Here is an 8,822-nt window from a genome sequence, read left to right as displayed (position 1 = left end):
TTTTTGGACCTGTGTTTTTAAACTGTTTTTGTTCTGTGTTTTAGTCTATTTTTGGGTTCTGCACTGTTGTGTTTTGTTTTGTTTTTGTTGACCTGCTGCCTGGGACCTCTCCACCCCTTGAGCTTTTATACCATCTGTCAGGGCCCGAGCGGAATGCCATGAACAAGTACATACTGGAATCTCTCTCTGCCTGTATCTTTCGACCTTCCACCTCCCCAGCTGTGCCCGGGTTCTTTTTTAGGGAAAAGAAAGGCAAGACTCTCTGTCCATACATAGATTTTCATGAGCTCAACGCAATTATGGTAAATATCCATTACCCCCTTCCACTTACAGTATGTCTTCAGTGTTTGAGCTCCTCCAGGCATTCACTATTTTCATGAAGTTGGACCTGAGGAACGTTTATTACCTGGTTCGCATTCAGGATGGGGAAGAGTGGAAATCCGCATTTAACATCCCCTCTGGACACCACAAGTAATTAGTAATGCGTTCGGGCTGACCAACGCTCCTGCTGTCAATGACATTTTACAAGACATGCTTAACCATTTAGTATTCGTTTACCTTTATCAGGTCCTCATTTTTTCCTGCTCCCAAGAAGAACACATCCACCATGTCTGGTCTGTGTCTCCTTCGGAACAAATTGTATGCCAAGGCCGAAAAATGTTTCATGTCACCACCACCTACTTCTTAGGGTTCATGTTATCAGCAGGCAAGATACAAATTGACCCGGGCTGAATCCAAGCAGTCAAGAAATGGCCTCACCCTGATTTTTGCAAGCAGCTACAGATTTCTGGGATTCGCAATTATTCCTTTTGGGCAAACCCGCAAACCCCATGGTCCTGCTATTATTTAGGCCAGAAGGTCTGGGTATCCACTCAAGACCTCCCTCTCAAAGCTGTCTGCAAGAAACTCACCCGACACTTTATGGGACTCTTCCCCATTTCTAAAGTTATCAACCCTGTGGCTGTCTAACTCAAACTCCCCAGAGTCCTCCGGATTCACCAGACCTTCCATGTTTCCCATCTCAAGCCCGTCTCCGCCTGCTCCTTTCATAAAGAGAAATAAAGAGCAGATTAAGACTCTGCTAAATCTTGGTTTTAAATAATCTGCTTGACAAATTGCAGGTAATCCAGATAAAAGACATCTGATAATTCTGGGTAACTGAGTTCTGGTGAGGAATTTATCCAGCAGGGATTACAATTGAAATTTTGTATTTAATTTAATAAGGAGCTTTTAATTGCTTGAATCACTGCCACTGCTACAGTGTTAATTTCCTGTGTTATGTTTTGGACATTTTCACTGTAATGTTAGTCCTGTACATCAGTGTCTGTTTGATTCCTCATTTACTCCTCAACTTTACTGTACTGAGATCCTTTACTTACACTGAATAATAGTGCAGGATCCATTGATCCCCTGCTTTTACCAAAACACTTTATTAATCCTATGTGGGAAATTCCAATATTACATCAGGGGACAAGAGACCGACAAGAAATTAATACTTAAATTAAAAGCAATAAAAATAAAGTAGGCAATGTTAATCTGTGTATCTTTTTATATAAAATTTTTTCATATATAAAAATCTGTGTATATAAAAATACAAAATAGTGAACAACTACACATTAACAATGACAAGAGTTTTCTCAGTATATTACCTAAACTGTATATGATATAAAACCTGCCATTAATAATTTAATACCGTGAACTGAATGATGCATTTAAATAATAAAATTAAACAATTTCTCCACAAATCTTCACAAAAAACTTTAATTAAAGTTCACACATCTGAAAAGTCAAATAAAACAAGAACTGAGATTGGAAGTCTACTTATCATAATTCAACTCGTGCTAATCTCAAAGAAACAGAAGAAAACACAGCAGTGCAAATATAACAGTAGTAGAACTTATAATGAGAAGATACAAAACATAATATTAAATCCACACTATAATTGAGATAAATCAACTTGTTTTTTTTTCTCTTGCATACATGAAAAGCTTAACTTCCTTTATCTCAAGTAACACTGAGCTTTTCACCAACTGCTCTTTACAGAAAATACAACCTACACTGGAAATTATTTCACTGCACATTTTCATTTTCAACTTACGCACTTCAAACCATAAAACTCTTGGGAAATTAAGCAAATCTCACTAGTGCATGTCCGAGCACACAAAACACCTGAATGTGCAGGTCACCATGTTGGTATTGAACTCACTTAAACAGCAGACACATTTATTTCCCACATGGTATTTTGCAGAAGCACAACTCAACCCTCAGTCAATGTATTAACATTTTCTCTTGAACAAAATATTTGTAGAGAATATTTCCACATATTTTGTACTTTGTTTCAGCATGCAGGCTTTATTTCAGACTACACACATGGTAACTTTTACCTCATGAGGAGTTTTGCAGGCTTTAGCTAAATAAATCCATAATTTATAAATGATGTCTATAAGATGCAAATAACATCATGGCATTAAAATGACAAATCAGCATTATTTTAAAATCTGAACAAAACACTAAAGAATAAGCAATAATGAAATGATTTGACAGTAAATGCATCCTCTTTTAATAGAGGATCTTTGTTTACTCTTCTATGACTGATTCTCAATTCTGTCTTCATCAGTGTGAGCTGTTAAAGAAATTTACAATGACATTCAGATTACATTTGGTCTCGTCCTAAACAAAGATTAAAGGGGGTTTGTTTAAATGCTTATGAAAGACAGTAAAGTGATGAGTGACAGTGCTTCAGGAAAAGATGTTAGAAAATAATTAATTCAGTCATCTTCAGTAACAGCAGAACGTAGTTCAGAGATTCATTATTAGTTACTACAACCAATAAATTATACCATGTGCTTCTGTGCTTTTAAAAATGTTACTTAATTTTAAACCCTAAATTATTTCGTTTGTCTGATGGCTGTTACTATGATGGAGAAGTTAGTACATCTTATCAAATACACTTCTGCACTATTTTTACTTAATGTACCTTAGTGAAGGTAAAATGGAACTACAATTCAAGCATATGTCACATGTAAACTTTATATCATATACTTACATTGAAATCTTACTGTAAGTGCATTTTTGAACAATTGCATTTAAGCTTAAGTGTGAATTTGAGTAAAATGATTTCTATTTTCCTAAGATAAATATTTTTCTTGTGCTTATTAAAGTTGTTCATTGTGTGAAATATATTGTAAGAGTTCTTACCTCGAGCTCTGTAACATTTGACCAGCAGAATGATGGTGGCCAGCAGATATGGAGATGCCGTCACTACACTACTGATCAGCATGAGCACTGAGAATGGAGCTTCTACATGTGATAGACGAGATACAGAATACGATAATAATTATAATAACACTTTATTCATGCTGAACTGAACATGTTTTTGCTCAAACTGCAGCACAAGCAAAGTCCAGTAATGTTAATTTCTGGAAACAGGAGTACCATGGCATATGAACACACTGCATCTTGTACACAGATTAAGATAAACTACACACTATAGGTTACATTATCTAGTGATGAGTTCAGCTTATTAAGTCAAAGTTAAATGAATATTTAAATGATTTCTCACGTCTGACTGAGATCCAGCTTCTCTGTGACTCTCCTCTCTCTGGGTGTTTACAGTGGTAGAAACCTTCATCTGACTTTGAGACTTTATGGATGATCATCTCTCCTGTAGTCTGCTTCTGGACGACTTTGGTGTCGCGATATAAACAACGTAGAGTCAGAGGATGTCCCTCAGTCACAGGATAGAGAGCACTCTCCAGGATCACATCACCATCTAGAACAGTAAACATTACATGTATAAAATGTGTTATCGCTATTTAATCTATATATAACCTAACATTTGTAGTCTGAATTATGAAAGCATTGGATCTGATATTTTGCTCATTATATCTCAAAATCCGATAGATTAAAAAAGGTGGAAATGTGACAATATCAAGTGGAAAAGCTACCGTGTTTTCTAAAATACATGAAACTTGATAGACCACATTATGCTGTTTAAACTTTATGTTTAACAGTGTGTAGGGGTGGCACTCCTGAGTGCACAAAGCAGTGTTGATAAATACAGCCATAAAAATTAGGTCAGGGTGCCATTAATTGTGAACTAAGGTATTTGTGAGAATAGAGGAGTAAATGGGGTGCAGATAAACTGTCACACATGACAGATGTTTTCAGTTCTTTTCCCCAGCTTTTTTCACCATCTACATCTTTGCTTATGAGTGAAGGTGAAACACACTGCACTTTGCATGTATTTTTAATGATGAAGCTCAGTGATATAAAACAGTTTGGCACTTTACACTCTACATTAAAGACACAATTTAAAGCCATGGCCAAAGGTTTTGAGAATGACACAAATATAAATTTTCACAAAGTCTACTGTACCAGTTTTTATGCTGGTGATTAGCATATACTTCAGAATGTTATGAAGAATAATAGAATTGTGTAAAATGTATGAGCTGACCGATATGCACTCAAAGACTCTTTATAAGACTCAAAAAATATTGCCGTGCCCGAGCACGGCAATATTAATGTGGATAGTGTGCCCCATAGAATAGAAAACAAAACACAAAGGACCAAACAAAAATCTATCTCTGACTGCAGAACCTCTCAAATAATACTAAACTGCAGCAGTTGTGGAGGAAAACACGAAGCAAAAAAAAAAGGAAAAAGATATTTAACTTATGGTCAGCAGTACCATAAATGTAATAAATAGAACTATTTTAAAAAGTGCTGCAAGACTACATCAACATTGAATAGACAAAGAAAAGCAATAAATCAGCTCAAACCAAAGAAAAAATCAAAAGATAGTAGTCATTCTATGTGGATGATGTGTCTTCTTCTTCTTCTTCTTTCGGCTGCTCCCATTAGGGGTCGCCACAGCGGATCATCCGTCTCCATACCACCCTGTCCTCTACATCTGCCTCTTTCACACCAACTACCTGCATGTCTTCCCTCACCACATCCATGAACCTCCTCCTTGGCCTTCCTCTTTTCCTCCTACCTGGTGGCTCCATCTTCAGCATTTTTCTACCAATATAATTCATGTCCCTTCTCTGCACATGTCCAAACCATCTCAATCTCGCCTCCCTCACCTTGTCACCAAAACATCCTACATGTGCTGTCCCTCTAATAAACTCATTTCTAATCTTGTCCATCCTCGTCACTCCCAACGAAAACCTTAACATTTTCAGCTCTGCTACCTCCAGCTCCACCTCCTGTCTTTTACTCAATGCCACTGTCTCTAATCCATACAACATCGCAGGTCTCACCACAGTCCTATAAACTTTCCCTTTCATTCTTGCAGATACCCTACTATCACAAATCACTCCTGTCACTCTTCTCCACCCACTCCACCCTGCCTGCACTCTTTTCTTTACTTCTCTAACACACTCTCCATTACTTTGCACTGTTGACCCCAGGTACCTGAACTCCTCCACCTTCTCCACCTCTTCTCCCTGCAACCGCATCACTCCACTGCCCTCCCTCTCATTCACACACATGTACTCTGTCTTACTCCTACTGACTTTCATTCCCCTTCTCTCAAGCGCATATCTCCACCTCTCCAGGCTCTTCTCAACCTGCTCTCTACTCTCACCACAAATCACAATATCATCTGCAAACATCATAGTCCAGGGAGACTCCTGTCTGACCTCGTCCGTCAACCTGTCCATCACCACTGCAAACAGGAAAGGGCTCAGGGCCGATCCTTGATGCAGTCCAACCTTCACCCTGAACCAGTCTGTCGTACCTACTGCACACTTCACTGCCGTCACACTGTCCTCATACATGTCCTGCACCACCCTCACATACTTCTCTGACACACCTGACTTCCTCATACAATACCACAACTCCTCTCTCGGTACCCTGTCGTACGCTTTCTCTAAATCCACAAATACACAATGCAGCTCCTTCTGTCCTTCTCTATACTTCTCCATCAACATCCTCAAAGCAAATAAGGCATCTGTGGTGCTCTTCCTCGGCATGAAACCATACTGTTGCTCACAGATGGTCACCTCTTCTCTCAGCCTGGCTTCCACTACTCTTTCCCATAACTTCATGGTGTGACTGATCAACTTAATTCCCCTGTAGTTACTGCAGGTCTGCACATCTCCCTTATGCTTAAAGATCGGTACCAGCACACTCCTTCTCCATTCCTCAGGCATCCTCTCCCCTTCCAGAATTCTGTTAAACAATCTGGTTAAAAACTCCACTGCCATCTCTCCTAAACATCTCCACGCTTCTACCGGTATGTCATCTGGTCCAACCGACTTTCCATTCTTCATCCTCTTAATCGCTGCTCTCACTTCCTCCTTACTAATCCTATCTACATCCTGCTTCACCAACTCCACATCCTCCAATCTTCTCTCTCTCTGATTTTCCTCATTCATCAGCTGCTCAAAATACTCCCTCCATCTTCTCAACACACTCTCCTCACTAGTCAACACATTTCCCTCTCCATCCTTTATTGCTCTAACTTGCAGTACATCCTTCCCAGCTCGGTCCCTCTGCCTGGCCAATCGGTATAAATCCTTTTCTCCTTCCTTAGTGTCCAACCTCTTATACAGCTCCTCATATGCCTTTTCCTTGGCTTTCGCCACATCCCTTTTTACCTGCTGCCGCATCTCCTTGTACTCCTGCCTACTTTTCTCATCACTCTGTCGATCCCACTTCTGTTTTGCCAACCTCTTTCCCTTAATGCTCTCCTGCACTTCCTCATTCCACCACCACGTCTCCTTGTCTTGCTTTCTATTTCCAGATGTCACACCAAGTACTTTTCTAGCTGCCTTCCTCATCACTCCTGCAGTAGTTGCCCAATCATCCGGCACCTCTTCACCACCACCAAGCCCCTGTCTGACCTCTTCCCTGAACCTCACACCACACTCTTCATCCTTCAGTTTCCACCATCTTATTCTTCTTTCAATCCTTACTTTCCTCCTCTTCTTCTTCGCCTCCAAAACCATCCTACAGACCACCATCCGATGCTGTCTAGCTACACTGTCCCCCGCCAACACCTTACAGTCTACAATCTCCTTCAGGTTGCATCTCCTACACAGAACATAATCCACCTGTGTGCACCTTCCTCCACTCTTATACGTCACCCTATGATCCTCCTTCTTCTTAAAATACGTGTTCACCACTGCCATTTCCATCCTTTTTGCAAAATCTACCACCATCTGCCCTTCCACATTCCTCTCCTTAAAACCATACCTACCCATCACCTCCTCATCACCTCTGTTCCCTTCACCTACATGCCCATTAAAGTCTGCCCCAATCACCAATCGTTCTTTCCTAGGTACACCATCTACCACTTCATCTAATTCACTCCAGAATCTTTCCTTCTCCTCCATCTCACAGCCAACTTGTGGAGCTAGGCACTGATGACATTTATCATCATCCCTTCAACCTCCACCTTCACGATCATCACCCTATCAGAAACTCTCTTCACCTCCACTACACTCTTACTGTACTCTTCCTTCAGAATCACCCCTACACCATTTCTCTTTCCATCCACACCATGATAAAACAGTTTAAATCCACCTCCAATGTTCCTGGCCTTACTCCCTTTCCACTTGGTCTCCTGAACACACAGCATATCTACCTTTCTCCTTTCCATCATATCAGCTATCTCTCTCCCTTTACCCGTCATAGTACCAACATTTAAAGTACCAACCCGAACCTCTACTCTCCTACACTGCTCCTTTTCCTGCCGTCTCTGTAGACGTCTTCCTCCTCTCCTTCTCCTCCTTCGGCCAACAGTAGCCCAATTTCCACCGGTACCCTGTCGGCTAACGATACCTGTGGCGGTCGTTGTTAACCCGGGCCTCGACCGATCCGGTATGAAATTCTCATTTGTGATCCGCATATTTGATTTGGCACATGTTTTACGCTGGATGCCCTTCCTAACGCAACCCTCCCCATTTACCCGGGCTTGGGACCGGCACTAAGAGTGCACTGGCTTGTGCCCCCCTAATGGCTGGGTTGTGGATGATGTGTCAAACAGTGGAAATAGGAATTTCAAAATCCGAACCAATCAGCACAATGCACATCAACGGACAGTTGATTTCAAGGTTAACACAGGCTCTGTTAGGGTCTGGACATTTTTTGGGTTTGTTTTTGCTTTAGCCACCAGATGCTGCCACAGGGCCTCTATCCCTAACTGTTTAATGTCTCCCACCTGCTCCTTGTTAATGTTGTCTATTTAAGTGGCCCCTTTTGCCTTGGTCTTTGTTGGATCATTATATTTGTCTTCACTTTTGTTGTGGTACAGGTGTTATTATTTTTGTTGTGGTTTTGTCTGTCTTGATATTTGAATTTGGATATGTATGGGTTTGTTTGTTCTGTTTAGTGAGTGTCTGTCTTTCAATTTTGTTTGATTTCTTTGTCTGCTGCTTTTCTTGTTTTCTTTAGTTTTCTGTCTTACTGAGTCTCCTGGCTTCTCCTGGCTTCTCTAGTATTCTGGCTTTTCTGTTCTCCCGAGTTTTTCCCAAGCCTCCAGTCTACTTGAGTCTCCTTGTACCTCCTGTCTTCCTGAGATTCTTCTTCCTGTTTTGTCATTACTTATTTGTATTTTTATTTTGTTTTGGTAAACTCTGCCTGTTATATTTGTTTTATTTTTTTTTTTATTGTTTTCATTAAAGAATAATGCCATTGCACATCTAGTGTGTCTCTACAGTTGGGTTCCAACGCCTCCCTGTGGCAGACTGCTAGTGTCTGCCACTAGCTCTAGCGACCAAGGTTTGCGACCCGCTCTCGCACCTGACAGAATGAACCAACAAAGATCAAGGCAAAAGGGGCCACTTACATTGACACCACTAACAAGTAGCAGG

At 40.6% G+C, this 8,822-nt stretch overlaps 2 protein-coding genes and 1 long non-coding RNA gene across 4 annotated transcripts in view; 1 reads left to right on the top strand and 2 right to left on the bottom strand.

Annotated features, from left to right (window-relative positions):
- The window catches only part of LOC310726770 (Fc receptor-like protein 5), a 314,771-nt gene that overhangs the window by 48,551 nt on the left and 257,398 nt on the right, over positions 1–8,822 (bottom strand). The window lies entirely within an intron of this gene.
- LOC310726767 (sialoadhesin-like) overlaps positions 1–8,822 on the top strand; it is a 185,253-nt gene that overhangs the window by 75,312 nt on the left and 101,119 nt on the right. The gene's annotated exons all lie outside the window — the stretch shown is intronic.
- Positions 2,595–3,658, bottom strand: LOC310726921. Its single transcript, XR_014533870.1, has 3 exons — positions 3,563–3,658; positions 3,199–3,300; positions 2,595–2,623 (listed from the first exon to the last, which is right to left on the bottom strand). It is a non-coding gene; the product is annotated as an uncharacterized lncRNA (long non-coding RNA).

The sequence above is a fragment of the Silurus aristotelis genome, assembly GCF_946808225.1.
Source record: "Silurus aristotelis genome assembly, chromosome: 5".
Classification (NCBI taxonomy): domain Eukaryota; kingdom Metazoa; phylum Chordata; class Actinopteri; order Siluriformes; family Siluridae; genus Silurus; species Silurus aristotelis.
The sequence above is the reverse complement of the archived record's forward strand: the minus strand, read 5'-3'. Positions and strand labels throughout refer to the sequence as shown.